Source organism: Macaca nemestrina, chromosome 18, assembly GCF_043159975.1.
Source record: "Macaca nemestrina isolate mMacNem1 chromosome 18, mMacNem.hap1, whole genome shotgun sequence".
Classification (NCBI taxonomy): Eukaryota; Metazoa; Chordata; class Mammalia; order Primates; family Cercopithecidae; genus Macaca; species Macaca nemestrina.
Genome location: NC_092142.1, coordinates 30,210,911 through 30,230,865, shown reverse-complemented (window position 1 = coordinate 30,230,865; position 19,955 = coordinate 30,210,911). Strand labels below are relative to the sequence as shown.

At 37.1% G+C, this 19,955-nt stretch overlaps 1 long non-coding RNA gene and 1 pseudogene across 1 annotated transcript; both read right to left on the bottom strand.

The window, feature by feature from the left end:
* Nucleotides 1–197: 197 nt before the first annotated feature.
* LOC139359746 (uncharacterized) lies at nt 198–19,343 on the bottom strand. The gene is made up of 3 exons (XR_011616135.1): nt 19,164–19,343; nt 17,859–18,104; nt 198–447 (listed from the first exon to the last, which is right to left on the bottom strand). It is a non-coding gene; the product is annotated as an uncharacterized lncRNA (long non-coding RNA).
* LOC139359950 (angiogenic factor with G patch and FHA domains 1 pseudogene) lies at nt 1,773–5,728 on the bottom strand (annotated as a pseudogene).
* Nucleotides 19,344–19,955: the final 612 nt, after the last annotated feature.

The following is a 19,955-nucleotide window of genomic DNA, read 5'->3' as shown; positions in this document are numbered from 1 at the left end:
TCCACATTATTTTGGTTTCTTGTTTTTTCATGATATTGGCAAACATTTAAATATAAACCTCATATCTGAGTTTTATGTGCCATATAATTTATCTAATGCTTCATGCTAGTAGTGTATATCCTTTTCTGCAACATAATTTATGATTTAGTTCTCACATGTGGAAGACGGCACACTCCAGGTGCCAGCAGGCAATTTATCTATGTTTATTCCATTTGCCTTGTCAGAAGCTGAACAACCCACATAGATCTGACATCCTTGTGATCAGATCCATCTGAATGGGGCACTGACCTCTTAGGTTGATACTTGTTTGGATCATTACCTTTATTTTCTTCTGGTCCTGAGAAGTTTCCATATTTTTCTTTCAACTATATCAGGCATTTTGTGAATTCTTGCAACTTATCGGTAATTTTAGTTATCTGCATTAAGCTTTCAGAGCACGTTATTTTCCTGAAAAGCAGAAATATCAACATTTGCATACATGAATAAAGTATTTTACATAGATTTTTCTATGTCATAGATTTTCACCTCATAAGAAATTCCAAGTTTCTTCATTTGATATGCCACTCTCTTCAACAGAGAGTTTTGTAATAATTTGTAGGATGTGGTTCCTTTTTTACCTTTAGAAAATTAATTATGTATTATGCACAAATTTCTGAAATACTTTACTGCAGTAAATAGTATGTGGTCTGAATCATTTTTTTCCTTAACATAAAACTAATATGGGCAAAATTGTTCACCTGAATTCAGATCTTTTGGCTTCAATTGCCATTCTACTTCATTAGCATTTCCCTACCTCCATAAAAGCTATCATTTAAATTTTTTGTTTAATTCATAATTTACTGAAAAGAATGTTTTAAAAACCTTTATAATGTTTGTATTGCAATTGAGGACACTTTCAATAAATATCTTAAACTTGAAGTCCTCGCTAAGTATTCCTTTTGTACTAGAACTCAGATTTCTCTGATGCAACTCCATTGCCTGCAATAATATTTATGAAAACTACAAATACCAGCACACTATTTCAATACCCTACTCAGTTGTTCGTATCTAAATATCTTGTTAGCTATGAAACAAGCCAAAGATAAAATGCTGAATATGTAGTAACAATAAACAGATTCTTCACAGAAGAAGACAGTAAAACACTAATTTTCTACAGTATGTCACTAGTTTATTAGCTCTTCAATAATATTATTCAGGTTATCTCAAGTATAAGAGGTTCTTTTATCTAGGTTCTAAAGGGCATAAAAAAGGATGCATATAGTCAGATTTAGTTTTATAAACTTTTGATGTTTCTCTTGCTGTGCATCTTACTGTGACTATATGGAGGAAAAGACAAATGTACATTTAAGTTATTAGTGGTTACATGAGTTTTGCTTATACAGATTTTTGCTTATATGGATGTCATAAATGACAAGATAAAATAAAATAATGAAGTTTGATAAACTCATCTGTGCCCTGTAAACTTTAGTCCACTAACTGCATAACCTGATTCAGTCACTATGTATTAGTTTAAAAAAACGATTTTTGCAAACTGCAAACCAAACTTTATTACACATTTCTGAACCAGGAAAGGGTAAACTCTGACACGGTTCCTGTGTGCCACAGACTCTTTGGGGAATAAAAGCTCTGCAAAAAATAAAATAAAATAAAATAAAATAAAATAAAATAGATAAGAGTTTCTAAACTCTATTTTTAAGAAACTTGAGTTTTCTTCTATGATTAAACTACTCTACAGTCCCTTTTACCCAAGGCATGGTCCTTAGGTCATTCTTTTAAGGTTTAGTTTCTGGGAAGTTTTCAGCAAACCTATCTCATGCTTTTTCCCAGTTTGTTTGTTTTTGTTTTGGAGAAGGTGAACATCTTCAGTTGATTGCCTGTCCCCAAGTCTACACGTGTTCGCTGAAGCTGAAGCTGAATCAGAGTTTTCATTCCCAGCCATCCTTCCCCAGGCCCTCACCTTTTATCCAACCCATCTTCTCCAACATCTTACTTCTGTTGCTCTCAGTAATTTCAGAAAGAACAGATGCAGGAGAATTATCTCTTTGGAAAGTTCCTTCACTTTCAATCTGCTCACTATGTTTTCCACCTCTATTTTTATATTTTAGATTCTTCAATGTCTATTTATCTTCATAATCTGTTACTGTAAACATATTTTACTTGTATTTTCTTTAATTATTTTCTTATTTCCAACTATTTTTTCTCCTTACTTAGAGTCGGTCCGATTAATAATTCATCTTTCTTATCAAGGCAAGGGTGAGCTCTAACTTGTGGTTCACAGCCAACCCAGGTATCACTGCTAGGGTGCGTGTAAAAGGGTAACACAGTCTCTCCAATTTTCACTTCATGACTATGCTCAAGTACATAAGGGTCACATTAATTTCCAGTTGAACAATCCATTTTCCATTAACAATTGTCCCCTTTTGACTGCCTTGATCTACAAGGACATAACTTTTTAAGTCATGGTCAAAATAAATTTCTGCATGAAACTTACTGACACCAACTTCAGGGATTCAAAGAGCGTGCTCAAGATCATTTTCTCTTCCAATTGCAGCAGGTTTTACAGCAGTAATGATAAAGAGTGACCCTGTATAAAACACAGGTGATCCGATGACAATCACTCTAATACACGGGCCAATTTTTTTTTTCTCATTTTCCTCCTCGGTATATTCTGCATTAACGTTCCCTTCACTGGTAATGTGAGGAGGACTGCACTGGGGCCATAATGGATGCTTGGGGAGCCAAGAGGCCACGGGAATGCAGGTATGGAAAGGCAGCCTGTGGCCCCCACCAGGACACGCCCTGACACAGTTGCCTGGAACCAAACGGGGCTGTGGACAACAAGCAAGGGGACGGCTGATGGCCCTCCCCAATCTGCAAGGTCTGGAAACCAGAAAACTCCTGAGAACTATTACATCTTCCTCAGCTATAGTGACAGCAGGAGAAACCCAGGAGAAGTCAAGGGGCCAGAAGTGATCAAGCCCTTCCTGGCTTGAGCCGGAAACATTGGCCAAGAGAGTTTTAACTAAAGTTTACATGTGGCTAGATAGGACCTGCTGATTACTCTTAAATTTTTTCCACATTTATTGAACTATGATTTACACATTGAAGAGTGTATACATTTAGTGTGTAAAATAGAGTGCTTTGAGATGTGTATATCTTCCCATTTTTCCCCACTTCCTAGCCCATGGTAACTACATTCGACTCTCTGTTTTTTGTTTGTTTTCTTTTTTCTTTTCTTTTCTTTTCTTTTCTTTCCTTCCTTCCTTCCTTTTCTTTCTTTCTCTCTTTCTCTTTCTTTCTCTCTTTCTCTTTCTTTCTCTCTTTCTCTTTCTCTCTTTCTTTCTGTTTCTTTGTCATTCTCTCTCTTTTTCTTTGATTCCACAAATGAAATCATGCAGTATTTGTCTTTCTTCTATTTCACTTAGCATAATGTCTTCAAGGTTTACCAATATTGTTGTAAATAAAATAATTTCTTTATTACAGCTGAAATTACCTCTCTCACACGGTTTATCCATTTATTTGTATCAAAAGAGTGCAGATACCCTTGGCTATACTGTTTTTATGTCCTTTGGCTACATACTCCAAATTGGGATTAATGGTACTTCTAATTTACAAATTTTAAGAAATCTCCATACTTTTTTTTTTAACAATGGCTGCACCAATGGACATGCTCAGCAACAATGTACAAATATTCTCTTTTCTTTTCACTCTAACACTTTTTATCTTTTGACTTTTCTATAATAGCTATCCTAACACCACGATAAGGTGGTATCTCATTGTGATTTTGATTTTAATTACTCAGATAATTGGTGATGTTGAGAATGCTTTTATATATCAGCTGTCCATTTTTAAGTCTATGAAAAAAAGCTATTTAGATATTTTGCTGAATCAATAATAAAATTGGTTTTTGTTTTGTTCTGCTGTGGGGTTTTTTTTTCATATTGATTAGTGTGACATATAATTTGGATAGTATCATATTATCCCACATATGGATTACAAATATTCTCTCCCATGCAATATACTATCTCTGCATTTTGTTGATTGTTTTATTTATTGTGCAGAAACTTTTTACTTTGATATAGTTCCACTTTTTTATTTTTGCTTTAGTTGCTTGTGTTCTTTATGTCAAATGGAAAACATCATTGCCATGACCAGTGTCAAGGAGCTTTCTCCCTATTTTTTTATAGAAAATTCATGATTTCAGTTCTTATTTTTGAGATGACATAAGAGCTCACTTTTTGTGAGCACATATCTAGTTTTTTGTACACCATTTATTGATGTCATTTTCTATTTCTTTTCTAATTCTTTGGTAACAGTTGACTGTATATGTGTGAGTCTATTTCTGGCTCCTGCATTCTGTTTCATTGGTTTTTGTGTAGGTACTATACTATTTTGATGACTATAGCTTTGTAATATAGTTTGAAATCAGGAAATGTGAGGCTTTCAGCCTGTTTGTTCTTCTCAGTATTTGGCTATTTGGATTCTTTTGTGCCTCCATACTAATTTTACAATTGTTTGTTCTACATTTATTTTAATGGCATTCAAATTTTGACAGAAATTTAACCCTAGAACTTAAAGTATAGTAATAAAAAAAATTTATTTAACTATGTAGATAACTACATGTAGTATAGATATTTTAACAAGATTAATTTTTAGAATCCATGAACACAGGATATAGTTCCCATTTTGTATTCTTCAATTTCTTTTATCAACATTTTATAGTTTTCAGTATGCAGATCTTTAATATTCTTGGTTAAACTCATTCTATTTAATGAATTATTTCATTCTGTTTGATAATACTGTAAATGGAATTGTGTTGTTTATTCCTTTTTCAGAATATTTTGCTGTTACTGTATCAAAATGCAACTGATTTTCATGTTAATTTTGTATCCTGCAACTTTACTAGTTTGTTAGCTATAACAGGGTTTTGTTGGTGGTGGTGGTGGTGGTAGTGGTGAAACAGTGGGCATTTTTAACCCTAGTTAACACTTTAAATTGATAGTTGCTATTATTATTTCATAATTCTTTAAAATATGACCCGATGAATTACTGCTGTCATGAATTCAATGGAATTCACATGTTCCCATTTAAAATAATTTTATCTGTTTTGTCTGGGCCCCAGGATGGGGGGCACCCCATGGGAGCAGGGAGATTCCAGATGGGGAGGGAGAAGCAAGCAGGGAGGAGGCTGAGCAGGAGAAACAGAGAGGGGCTCTGGGGACAGTAGGGAGGAGAGGGGTCCTGTCGGAGACCCAGTGGGGAGAGACAATGGGCCAGGAAACAAACAGGACTGCTTCTCGGCACAGGCAGGTGGCAGGGAACTTTGCTGAAACTGCAGGGCCCAGTGAACAGTGTGGGCAGGGTGGGAGGGAATGGAGAGGACCAGGCGGACCCCAAGGTCAATTTGGAGAAAGGAACATTTCCCGGTTCCTTCGCCTCTGCCCAGCCTTCTGCGAGCATGGTCCCTCCAGGGGCAGGGCAGGGGAGGAGGCAGCTCCTGGCGGGCTCGGAGAGCTGAGGAGCACACAGCCGCTTCGCAGGGCCGGGGTGACGGCTGAAGCAAGCGATGGCTGCGGATGCCGCTGGCCCGGTGGGTAGGTGCTGGCGGCCTAAGCTGGGAGGAGCTCACAGGGCCCAGCGCCTGGGGCCTGCAGGTGGCCCTGGAGGAATCACCCTCCGGTGCCTTCAGGGAGACAAGTGTGGACGGCGCCGTGGACACGCCCTTCATAGCTGGAACATTTGTGAGGCTGGAATTTAAGCTCGGGCAGACAAACGGCCAGAAGAAGGAATGGATGAAACTCCAGTGCAAAGTCCAGCCCAAGGGGAGGAAGCAGAAATGCCTGGCCTGCGTCAAACTGGGCTCCAGGGATAAGCTTCCATGCTGGATGAGTCACTGCCCTGTAGAGACGCAGGCTCAGCGGGAGTCTGAGGAGCTCCAGGAGACCCAGTGCAGCCTGGTGGAGCGGGCGGTGAGGATCCCACAGCTACTGCTTCCCTGCACAGTTCGCCTTCTCCAAGGCCCGGCCCCCAACTGAGCCCGGCACTAAATAGCATGGTGCCTCCTGGGCCACTGCCAGGGGTGACCAGTGGAAAACTCCACCTCCCAGAGAGAGGACACTACGTCCCCAGCAAATAAAGCTGCTCCCCCTACCAAAGTAAATAAATACATAAAAATACATAAAATAATTTTGGTCTTTGAAAATAATGTATATCCTCTGTTTACTAGTAAATGTGCCGCCCATGTATCTGTATGACTAGTCAAACTTTTTAATGAAGTTAACATTTGTGATTCTTTATTATGATACAAAACAGTAAATTTTTATAATGGTTTTAATATCATCTAATATGGTTGAAAATATGTCAATTTGTCATTGCCTATGAATCTTTGTGTTATTTATTTTACACTGTCAGATATTCTGTCTACAAATATCTAATGGCTTAGAATCTTGCTTAACATATTGTATGTGCTCACTACTAACTACTCTAATTCATCAAATTATCTTTTTACACCATCCTTAAAATACAATATTATTTTTATTAAAATTATTTTTCTGCTTAAATAGTTATGAAAATTATGAGGGCTATTCAGTCTGCCCTCTTGATGGAAGTTTGTTTGTTTTTCTCTTTATTAATACGTTAGAGGGTACAAACGCAGCTTCATCACGTGGACATGTTGCATAGTGATGAAGTATGAGCTTTTGGTGTAACAATCATCTGAACGGTGCTTATTGTCCCAATTGGGTATTTTCTCATTCTTAACCCCTCTACCATCCTCCCATCTTTCTGAGTCTCCAGTGTCTATTTTTCCAGTCTCTATATCCAAGTGTATGCATTATTGAGCTCCCACTTGGAAGTAAGAAAATGCAGTATTAGATTTTCTGTTTTTGATTTATTTCACTTACAATAATGGCCTCCAGTTCCATTCATGTTGCTGCAAAAGAAATGTTTTTATTCTTTATGACTGAATACTATTCCATAAATGTATAAATGTACGGCACTTTTTCTTTATTCAATCATTGATTAATAAATGTAAATTGACTCCATATCCTTGTTCTTGTGAGTAGTGCTGCAATAAACATATGAGTATGGGTACCTTCTTTAAGTAATACATTATTTTCCTTTGGATAGATAACCATTAGAAGGAGTGCTGAATCAAATAAGTTCTATTTTTAGTTTTTTGAGAAATCTCCATACTGTTTTCCATAGAGGCTATAGAAATTTACATTCCCACAAACAATGTATAAGTGTTCCCTTTTCTCTGTATCCTTGCCAATTTCTTTCTTTCTTTCTTTTTTTTTTTTTTTTTTTTTTTGCTTTTTAATAATTAGCCATTATGAATGGTGTAAAATGGTATTTCATTGTGGTTTTTAATTGGCATTTCTTTTATCATTGGCAACATTGAACAATTTTTACAAGCTTGTTAGCTATCATTGTCTTCTTTTTGAAAAATATCTGTTCCCATACTTTGCCTGCTTTTTAATGAGGGTACTTGTTTTCTTCTTGTTGAGTTGTTTGATTTCCTTGTATATTTTGCACATTAGTTCTGTGTCACATGCATAGTTCACAAACATTTTTCTTATCCCATAAGTTGTCTGCTCACATGTTAACTAAAAGCTCCTTTTCAGGAGCTTTTTAGTTTAAGTTCCATTTGTCTATTTTTCTTATTGTTTCATCTGGTTTTGAGATCTTACTCATGAATTCTTTGTTCAGGCCAATGTCCAGAAGAGTTTATCATAGGGTTTCTTCTAGAATTTTTATCATTTTAGGTCTTCATTTTAGTCTTTTAATTCATATTGACTTGATTTTTGTATATGGTGAGAGCGACAGGTCCCATTTTGTACTTCTGCATATGGAAATATAATTTTTCCAGGGCAATTTTTTGAATAGGATGTCATTTTCCAAGTGTATGTTTTTGCTGACTTTGTAAAAGATCAGTTTTGTGTAGGTTTGTGGCTTTATTTCTAGATTCTCTATTCTGTTCCATTGATCTATGCATCTGTTTTATCAGTACCATGCTGTTTTGGTTATTAAAGCCTTCTAGTATGTGATTCTATGTGAACTTAATATTTTTCTAATTCTATGACAAATAACATTGGCATTTTGATAGGAATTGCATTTAATATGTAGATTGTTTGGGGAAGTATGGTCATTTTGATGATAATAATTCTTCTAATCCATGAGCATAGGATGTTTTTCTCATTCGTTTGTGTCATGTACAATTTATTTCATCAATGTTTTGTAGTTTTCCTTGTGGATATCTTTAGCCTATATGATAAATTGTATTCTAGTTATTTCACCTTTTTTCCAGCTATTGTAAAAGGAGTTGACTTTTTAATTTGATTCTTAGGTTGTTCATCATTAGTGTATAAAAATGTTACTAATTTTTGTACATTGATTTTTGTATCCTGAAATATTATTAAATTCTTTTATGAAATCTAGAAGTTTTTGGTGGTCTTTAGATTTTTCTAGGTGTAATATTATGTAATTATCAAAGAGGGACAATTTGACTTCCTAGTTGAAATCATATGCATTGCCCATGAAGATCAACAGACAAAATCTATGGGGAGGGCACTGATGATGATATTATCCTTAAAGTGGTCTTGTGATTATGGTTGGAAGCCTAGGCTGAGAAACACTTAGCTAAGAATTGCCTCTCAAGTTTCAATGTACATATAAATCATTTCCAATTCCAGGCCTCTCTCTTAGTAATGTGATTCTGCAGGTTTGGAAGGGGTCCATGAATTGACCTCTTTCAAAAGTCTCCTCTTAATGCTGATGTTTCTTCCAGTACATCCATTGTAGTGGTACTAGCTAGAGAAAGTAGGCACAGCACACAGAGCTCCTGACACCCAACATGCTTACCACAACATAAATACTTTTCGCCCAAAGTGGAAACCACCAATCACCATTCAGAAACATGTTATTCTCAGCTGGCTCTGTAAAGTTTACAGAGGCTAGAGAAGGCATCAATGTTTGAGTAAGTCTGCATTTGGAATACATGTACACATGAGTTAATAAAATGTATATTTAGCATGTACTATTTCAATCTATTTAGCCATTTGCCTGTCACTTTTTATAACACACAATAACAAGAAATTTAACCAAACCTCTTAGAGTTTTTTAGGAATATTATACAATAAACTAAAAAATTTATTTTACTAAGGTTAAAGAAATGGGAATAATCACAACAATAGCAATGATTCTTCTGTCCATGAAGAGCCCTTCAGGTGATAACATCAGAACTCACAACAACAACATAAGGGAAGTGGAACAAATGTAGCCAAAGTCCCCTGTACACCTCCCTTGTCTCTTCTGACCACAGAATGTTGAATTCAATTATTTAGCCATTTGCTCTGGAATGAAAGTATCTGGACAGTAGAAAGTGTGAATCTGTTTCATCTGTTTTTCTAATGGTCATATGATATAGTTTAGATGTCTCCTCCAAATCTCATATTGAATTTTAATTACTAAAGTTACAAGGTGAGCCTGGTGGGAGATGGTTGATTCATGGGGATGGATTCCTCAGGGCTCTGTGCTGCCCTTGTCATTAAGAAGTACTCACAAGTTCTAGTGGTTTAAAAGTGAGGCGTATCTCTCCCCCATCTTTCCTGTTCCCACTTCTACCATGTGTGCCTGTTCCTATTTCATCTTTCACCATGACTGTAAGCTTCTTTATAAGTTAATATTGTTACAAAATTTCACTGAATTTTCTTATAAAATTACCTGACAAAATTTTGTCATAATACGATATTATGACATCATGATATATTATGATAGTATAATTTGTACATATTATGACATCATAATATATTATATCATAATTCATGACCATTATGATGTCACAGTATATCAAGACATCATAATATATGCATAATAACATCACAATATATTATGACATCTTAATTTATATGCATTGTGATATCACCATATATTATGGCATCATAATTCATATATTGTGACATCACAATACATTATGACATCATATTTGTGTGCATTGTGAAATCCCAATATATTCTGACATCATAATGCATATGTATTGTGACATCATAATACATTGTGATGTCATAATTCATATGTATTATGATAAAACATAAAATTTTGTTAGGTAATTTTATAAGAAAATTGAGTTAAATATTGTAACAACCGTAACATATAAACTTAATAGAACCTAAGAATATTATCTGCTCTTGTGTGCATGACTGCTTTATGATATTATAACATATCAAAATGGTTTATATGTCAAATAAATTTTATACGATGATATGATATCAATATATAATGATATTATAAGTTTCATTTAAATCCTATTTAAATTCAGACAATTTTATTAGGCACTCTCTGTCTACTACTGGACAATTTTTAAGGGTCCACTATTTGCACAGACAGTACACCTGGGAAAACACAGACTCACTCAGCACAGGCTCTTCCCTGAATCTTTCCCCTCCTCAGGCATCCGTTCATCAATCAACCAAGTAATTGGAGAGCAGAGGGCAAGTACTCCCTAACACAGAAGGTCTCATCATTCCTGCATGCTTTTCTTAGAAGAGGGAAAAACAAGAAGGTCCTTTTGGGGGACACTTGGTGAGACATACACTAAGCCTTCTATAGTTTGGGAGCCCTAACCAGCAGATACAGACTTCTCAGTAGGAAGGGATGAGGCAGCTGTCCTGAGCCTGGAGCTCCACCATATCTTGTCCCATCTCGTTTAGGCAATTTTGAGAAGCTGCTCTGGAATGTGTCTCGATGGTGGATGTTGGGAAACAACCAGGCTTTGATGGGACTCAGATGGTGTCTGTTGTGTGAAGACAGGAGCTGAATGCTCAGGATCTAGGCTGTTTTTCTTGTGGTCAGTGGGGTTACCTGTTTGGGACCAAGTCCATTTTCACTAATGAGACTGAATAAATTCTATAGAACAGAGTAAAGCTCCCAGGATGACTGAGGAAAGGTGAGAAACAGGAGAAGTTTCTCTCTCTACTTAGAGTTTTTGCTACTTCAAGAATCATAAGCAGACTAAATTACCGTTAGCTCTAATCTAATCAAATTGATTCTATTGTATTTGATCTAATTATCTTTTCCCATGTTAAGGTAGAATGGGCCATTTTATTTGGTATGTACTTTTTCTCCACATTTTTATTTTATCATATATGTATGTATGTAATACAATCAACCATAATTTTAATTTGACATTTCTAAGCATTTGAGAAATTATAATATCTATGTACACTATTTAAACACGATGTATAATGCCCTTTCTTTGCAAAATGTATAACACATTTCAATATAGGTATTGTTATACATAAAATGTTTATTCAGAAACAGAATGCTTGTTCCTCAGTACCACAAGGAAAAATCAGCATTCAGACAAAAATTTTTCTCAGCAAGGCAATTTTACTCTTTGCAGAAAGAGTGCTCCTCGCAGATGGAACAATGGTGAGAGCACACTCAAACAAAGGAGAACAGCAATTATTATCCTTTACACAGCTTGTCCCTGCGACTGTGTCCTGTCTCCATTGGCTGGAGCTGGACCCAACAATCTAAGCTAAACCTGACTGGCTAATAACTTAAAACTTTCCTGAATAGGTAAGGGCAAGGGAGAACAAAGGAAAAGAGGAAGTTGTTTGCAAAAAACTTAGAAAAGTAACATTTCAAAATAGGGAAGGGGCATAGGCTGTGAGCTGTGATGTCTAAAACAAATATCTTGGTTAAGGTACAAGGACATGCAATGTGCTCATTCCCTTATACCTAACAGCTACATAGGATAGGGCATAATGAAGAGTTATTAGCACAAATCAAGGAGGCTTGAAGGAAGTTAGTCTTTAAAAGAAACTGTTATTTCTAACACTTATGAATTATTCTTTAATAAAAAGGGAAATTTTGAAGAGGAAACTTTTCTACTTCCTACAGGTATGTTTAATTCTGCATCTTGAATAATAAGCAGTATCATAAATTATTCCAGGTAGGAATTGGGACAGAAATTATTATAAAATGATTCCCTTATCTTCTGATTCCTGTGCCCCTGGCTCTGTTTTTTTGTTTTTGTTTTTGACACTATGACAAGACCCAGAAAATGTCTCCTATTAACTGTGTCTAGGTCCCTAGTAAAACTATAGCAAGAAACTTTTCTTATTGAGGCCCTAATGAGAGCCAAGAAGAGAAAACTTAGCCAATAAGAGTAATCCACGCCCAACTGAGGGCCATATAAAACGTGTGTCCAGCAGAATAACTCACACTCTGAATCTGGAGGTGAGAGAGAGCACCTTTCACTTGAGTTAGAACACAGGAAAAGGAAATGAAAACTCTGATCCCCACTGCTCCTCCATCGAATGCCCCATTGACCAACCTTTCTTCAAACAGATTTCCTTTACAGAAAGGGGCTCAGGTGAGAAGAAACCATTCAAAGAAAAAGGCAAGACCCCCTCTTCCCATTCCAGTGAGAAGTACATGTAAAGGCAGGTAAGGCCCTGGGCTGTTGCTATGAAGTCTCCAAGGAGGGTTGGAATCAGGGATACTGAGCTATGTGTCTTTGATAGGGTTTTATTTTGAAATTGGGATTGGGAAATGACTCAGATCTCTAAGGAGACTTTGAGAAATGTGTTCACTCATGACACTGGCAGAAGAGCTTCACTTGAAAGGCTGATCCACAAATATTTGTCAGGGACAGACTATGGGACTCTGTGCCTGGGAGAGGTGAGTCACCTAAACTCCATGTTGCACTAGGATCAAAGTCTAATCCAAATGAAAAGAATTCTGAGGAAACTAAGCTCAAAGCCAGAAGCAGCACTGCTAGATCGGGTAAAATTTGACTCTTTCAAGGTAAAAAGAGACAGTGCTGCAACACAGTCTCCCCTGGCAAGGAAACTGGGAGCTCTTTGGCAGCCAGGGCCTTATTGATTATGGACTCTGGAGAACAGAGGAGAGATGAGTTTTGTTGCAACTTCAGTTTCTGTGTGTCCAGGATAAACTAAGCCTTCTAGGGTGTTTGATTGGAGGTACTTACTCAAACTCTTATTTTATCAATAGAACCAGAGTAGAGGTCTCATGAAGAAAACTCCAAGTAAAGGAAAATCAGCTCCAAAGACAGCTGCCAAGACAGAGCAGGTAGAATCTTGCTTTTTTTCCCCCTAAGGGGCAACCAAGCAGAAGACTTTTATACAGGGATTGTGCAGTAGGAAGGCTTCTTAGTGACTGAGATAATTTTGGAGCTCCTGGCACTCAGAGGATATTTGGGGACTCAGAAGGGGTTAAGCTTCACTTCATTAAAGTGGTCAGGAAGGAGAAGAAGAGACAAATGAGATTCACCTGAAGGTGCATGGAAGGTTGTGGAAATGAGGGTCTGTGGGCACCGTTCTTGAGAGTATCTCGCTCACATGCTTTCTCTGCAGGGAACTGTATAGGAAAATAGTGCAGCTTGATGTTGAAAAAGAAACTAAAGTCCTCTACAGTTTTGCAAAGCAGTGGAATCCAAGAGACCTGTGATGCCCACCGTAGAGGTCCTTTCATGGCTTGCACTGGGCGCAGCAAGAGGCACTAGTCTCGGGCCCCTGGAGTTCAATAGTCATCACTTTGGAAAGCTTAGTGAGCTTCCAAGGTGAGTCAAAGGCCATTTATCAAAACCCATCCCATGTATTGGTGCAGCAGGTCCATTCTCCGCTGATCTGGGACAAGCTCACTCAGCTTGCCTGGCTCTGGGGGCCTCTGTGTGCCCAGGTGCAGACCTTCTATGCCATGGCCACCCAGGCAGGTTATGTCTTCCCTGCTAAGAAGTGGCTTGTTTCAGCCACACTGACTGGCCTTAAGGATTCAGCTCTGGATAGAGAAGCCCACCCCTTGCCTGGGCAGGAGATAACTGAGCCCATCAGTGGATCAGATGAGGCTTCGGCTGGGTGCACCCTCACCCTATTCAGCAGAGAACACACTCTTGGAACGAGAGCAAGAAGCTGCTATTTCTCAGATTCTTCCAGAAGACCAGCAGTGACAATTTTAGATGCACAGTGTCAATAAATGACAGAACCTGAGCAGTCGTAAGAAAGGAACTTGAACAATGTACTCAAAATAGTGAACCTTGCATTTTGTAGAGGGCTAAGATTATACACAAATTACATATTTCCTGTTAGACATTTGATGTCTTGGATGTCTCATGACAGTCAGGCATATCTATATAATCAGACAAACATTAAGATGTAATTATTCATATGCCTTTGCATATTTTAAATTGTAGCAAAAAAATATAAAATTATGTTCTTCTCTTTTAATTCAAAAAAGTTTGTAGCCTCTCACTCTCCCACACTGAACCCATGGAACACTAATATCCACAAACATTTAATAGTACTCTTCATGAGAAAATGTCAACATATTTTTACAGTTTAATAAAATTATGGTGAAATCACCACAAAAGGTGTTTACTAATAATATTTTTACATAAAATTGAAGTCAAGATATGTTAAATACAATTGATCTTATTTATCCTTCACCTGACTCATATTTGCCTCATTTTAAATTTTCTAAATTTAAACTTTCTTCTATTTGATACAATTCAGTTGATCATACTGTATTGTAGGATATTAAATGTAATATAAATATGGTAATTTATTTTACATATTGTTCCATTTTATATTTTTCATCTTGCATTTTACAGTGAGATTATGAAATCTTTCATCACCTAAATATATTTTTTGTTTTGTTCTCTCCTTCATAATTTTCATATGTATAATGATACAAACATTAATGTTTTTGAGAATATTCAGTTTTAGATGATTTTGTATTTCATCCACACTGAATTTTTATTTACTCCATGTGTGAGTTGGAGGACTTTTTACCTTCACGTCTGCTTTATTTTCACCCTGACCCCTCACACCCCACAACTCTTGTTTTGGTCAAAGAACAGTGATTTATCATTCCAGTAAATGGAGCCAATTCAATGAAAATATTCAGATACACCTTTGAGATATAGGACTTTTGCTCTAGACAGGCACAATAAAATAAGTATCACAATAATGTGAGTCACACAATTTTTCTGCTTTTCCAGTATATATAAAAGTCATGTTTACACCATACCGTAGAATAAGACTGAAATAGCATATATTTATAATAACAAGGTACAAACCTTAATAAGAAATGTACTATATTGCCAAAAAAGGCTGACACAGATATACACCTACAAAAAATCACATGATATTGGAAAAACAGTGTTAATAAAGTCGCTCAATGTAGGGTTGCAAAAAGCCTTCAATTTGTAAGAAATCCAATATCTATAAAAAAAAATAAGGTGCAAAAAAACTAAGTATTCCTGTGTAACAATCAATGTTCACTAGAAATATACCTAGAAATGATACATAAAGGATGTTTACATATGTATAAAAGTAATTGACAAGTTACATATTGGGTGGGAGATAAAAATTACAAAATGATTTTTAAAGAAAATTAAAGGGTAGACCAAAACGTTCCCGAGTGGACAGAATCAGTTAGACATCCTCAGTGACCTCATCTTGTTGACTTGCAAACAAGCAAAACATAATGTGAGATACTTTTTTGTGAATGCCTGTATTAAAAAAAACATAACTTAAGCTTAAGTTATCAGAAGTACCCAAGAAGCTTATAGTAATATACGTCTACAAAGTAAACCAAAAAATACAATTCTGTAACTGCAACAAATCAAAGACTTTTATTATTTGCTACTTCATTTTTTTCAATACAATCTCACCTCTGACACTTTGCCATTGAAATGCTAAACCTCTTTTGTTCTGATGTTCCACAATTTACAAGTTGCTTCTTACTCAAGAAAAATTTTTTGAAACAGGTTCTTGCTCTGTTGCTCATGTGGAAGGTGTACACAGAATCAAAACTCTGTGCAGGTTTACATCCTGAGCAAAAGCCATCCTCCGACCTTAGCCCCATGAGTAGCTGCAACGACAGGCATGCACCACCATACCCGACTAACTTCTTCTTTTTTGTAGAGACAGGGTCTTACTATGTTTCCCAGGCTGGCCTCAAACTCCTGAGTTCAAGTAATCTTCTCGACTTGGCCTCTCAAAGTGCTGGAATCACAGATATAAACCACCATTCCCTGCCAAGAACACTTTTAAGATTTGTGTTGTGCTACAGTTTACTTTTTAACAGGACAAAATAAAATAAACTAGCTATACATAAATCTAACAAACATTTGTTAAGCATATGAGAAAGACCATAAAAAGTCCTTGAAATCTAAGAAAATCAGCATAAACAAATGGAAAACCACATCACGTTCTGAGGTAGAATATCTCAATATTACTCAATCATCAATTTTTAGAAGTAATTTATAAATTTAATTTTGTCCCAATAAAGATACCAACTGGTATTGGAAGCAAGCATTTTATTGCAAAACTCCTATAGATGAAAACACAAATAAGAATAGCTGAGAAAACTCTGAAAAAATAGAATGGCTATTCCACCCTATGAGACATGTTGATTTATAAATACACGTATAACTCAGTGGAACAATAAATTGAAAAATAAACCACAGTGTATAAGAAAGTGCCTTTATTGAGGATGCTAAAACAAAATACACTAGACTGGGTAATGTATGAACAATAGAAATGTTTGATCACTGTTCTGGAGGCTGGAACGTTCAACATCAAAACACCAGCAAATTCAATGTCTGGTGAGGGTCCTGTTTCTCATAAATGGTGCTTCTTGCTGTGTGCTCACATGGCAGCTGGAAGAAGTGTGCTCCCTTCAACCTCTATTACAGAGTGTTAATTACATGTATGAAGATGAAGCCCTCCTGAGTGAGTCGCTTCCCAAAAAGCTCCAAAAAACTAGCATATTAGGGATTACATCTTTACAAATAAGTTTTTACAAGTAGACACAAATTCAGGCCATAGCAAAAAGTTAATTGGCAATACAAACTACAGTTGGGTTGGCATCATTAATGCTTTGAGTTTAGGAATCTGTTGTTTTATCACAAAGGTAAAAACTAATGTGCTAATTATAACCTGCAATAAAATGTAGGTCAAATGAAAGATAAATCTGTATGGTGAAAAAATCAAGTTTTTAAAGGTGAATTCTTACAGGTTGTATCCGGATTTTTGTGGTTCCTGGGGATGAGTAAGACCAGAGAGATTCCTCCCGTGACTATTTTACTGAAGTTTCTGACACTCTTACTCAATTTGAAAGTGTGTAAAAATGGTTTCTGTTTCTGTCTTTAAGAAATTCAAAATAAAGTTGGCTTCCATATGCTTGATCTAAAACAATTATTCACTCAGTGCTTCTCCACTGAGGAAGGGCACTGAATCACACACGCCCAGAAGCATCATGTTCTGTCAGATACAGGACTTCTCCTTGAGGCAGAACCTCACCATTCACACATGATCAGACGCTTTCCCAAGCATGCACTGCTCTGTGCTCTCCCACACAGGCCCAGACCTGAGCATCTGACTCCCTGAAGGTGACTGATGAACATGTTCCCTAGTACTCTCATTTACAGGGATTTTGTTTTCTATTAACGATCTTTTCCAAAGCTCTAGGGTCTTTCCTGAATCCACCTCCCACACACAGATAGACTGGCAGATTTGGACAGAAGCTTGGATGCTCACTTGAAGCCCTGCCCTGTCCCACCAGCTTCTCTAGAAGTACAATGTTCTAATTACTCCTGAGAGACCACATATCAGGGCATCTCTCTGTGCCAATAATTGAATAAAACTGAGAAAAGAAAAAAATTTCCGCTGAGGGCTGCCCCGAAGGGTCTAGTTGCCAGACTTATATATCTTTTTACACAAATATTGACAAATGTAATTTCATCTTTAGAAGAAAAACAAAATAAAGAACAACAGCTCACAGAGGAATGAGAAAATGGAATCAATGCTCTATAGAATCCAGCTTACCTCAACCATGGGGTGGTAAGTCTCCTCAGGAAAAAGCAGTTGTCCTCGATCATCAGAAGCAACTGTGGCCTCAAGCAGCTGGACACTGAGAGTGCAGGATGTTCACTGGGAATCCACGCCTGCATCACAGAGAGATGGAATTCCCAGGAGAAGCTGAACCCACAGGTGCTTTTCTACCATTTGGTCTTACTGATACTACTCCTCCGCCTGGCCCAACAGGATTCCCAAACTCTTCTCTGGGCCTCACTAGGGATAGTTCAGAAAGACAAGAAGTTATTAATGACCCTAAATTTCTGTAGTTTCTGGGGTCTGATTTGTTCACTTTTAGGTTTTGGGTTTCTGTCCTCCCTCTATATCCACAGAATTTTTGTGTCCTATTCCAGTACCTACAACTTTAAGTAGTCATTTTCTCTAGTCTAGTCACCCGTACTGTCTTCTAGTCATTTCTTTTTTTTTTTTTTTCCTAGTAGAGTGAGATTATATAGACACAAAAAACCTCTATATAAAAGTTCACTATAACTCAGTTGAGCACCACAACCCCTCTTTGGGCTGGACTGTCATTTAGAGAATGTAAAAACCAGATTTGCCTGGGGTGGCAGTTAAGTAAATGAAAGATACATCTTGTCCAGAAATGGTCAGTGAGAAATCTCAATGTCTGAAAATGGATGCCTATAGACCTCAGTGACATTCTCTTCATCTTGGAGGCAGTCAAGAAAAGATTTTTGGGTGCTGAGGGGAAAGTCACATTCATTCAACAAATTACCTAGCCAACATGTGTGGACCCAGAGAAAAAAAGGAATTAAAATCAGTTTGCCATGCTGACAGATATAATGATAAAAGCTACAACGTGATTAAAATGCAAGTGGCCTCAAAACCCTAAAGGTTACATGAATGATCCTCAAGGGACACGTGGTGTGGCTGGAGTCAGCTGACTATTAGGCTAAAGGTGAGATATGATCAATACCTCAGGAAGTGGGTCAAAGACCAATGCAGTTGTCATGCCCAGAATGGTCTGGGGCCTTCTAAACCATGAGACAATTAGGTCAACTTTCTCTAAGAAGCACAGGTCTGGCATGCAGTGATGACCTCTGCATTACACATGGATTCAGCTTGATTTCTGGCTAAACTGTGGTATTTTCAGAGAAACGACTCTTTCCATGGACTCCAAAATGAATTACCTGACAGACCAGCTGCTAAAATTATTTCTGATTTGAAGCTAAGTAAAGGTTGTCCTTTGCCAAATAGCCTTTAGTTTCAATTAAACAGTTAGAACATGGCCAATGACCCAAAACCCTGAGCTCTTACCATTAAGAGGAGCAACCAGCCTGGCTTCAGGTTCTGTGTAGCTCATGCTGAGGTTAGACATCCACAGCCGCCCAGTGAGCACCTTAAGGTGGCAGCTTTCTTGACTCATCAGGGAATTAGAGGCAGGCATCTAGGAAACATTCAGTAAATTGAAGAACCCGTAGAGCCAGGAGTTTTGCTTCAAACAGTGGAGTGGGATGTATTAGTTCATTTTCATCCTGCTAATAAAGACATACCTGAGACTGGGCAATTTACGAAAGAAAGAGGTTTAGTGGACCTACAGTTTTACATGCTGGGGAGGCCTCACAATTATAGCAGAAGGTAAAGTGCATGTCTCACATGGTGGCAGACAAGAGAAGAGAGAATGAGAGTAAAGTAAAAATAGTTTCTCCTTATAAAACCAACAGATCTCATGAGACTTATTTTTTACCACCAGAACACTTTAGGGAAATGTGTCCCCATGATTCAATTATCTCCATTGGGCCCCTCCCACAAAACTTGGCAATTATGGGAGCTAAAACTCAAGATGAGATTAGGGTGGAAACACAACCAAACCATATCAAGGAGTATAAAATTTTCACCAAAGAACCTAATTTTTATAATACAGCTAAGATGTTCCTGTGGCAGTTCAATTTTCTTTTGGAATATGTTATATTCTATGTGGCATTCTGATGTCTTGGAGAACTCAAATTTACTCACTTCAAAATTGGAATATCAAGTTGGGAAGTCCCAAGCCCTTGATGTGTCAGGATTAAGTTTTACAGGAACTTTGTAGCAAGCTCATCAATGACT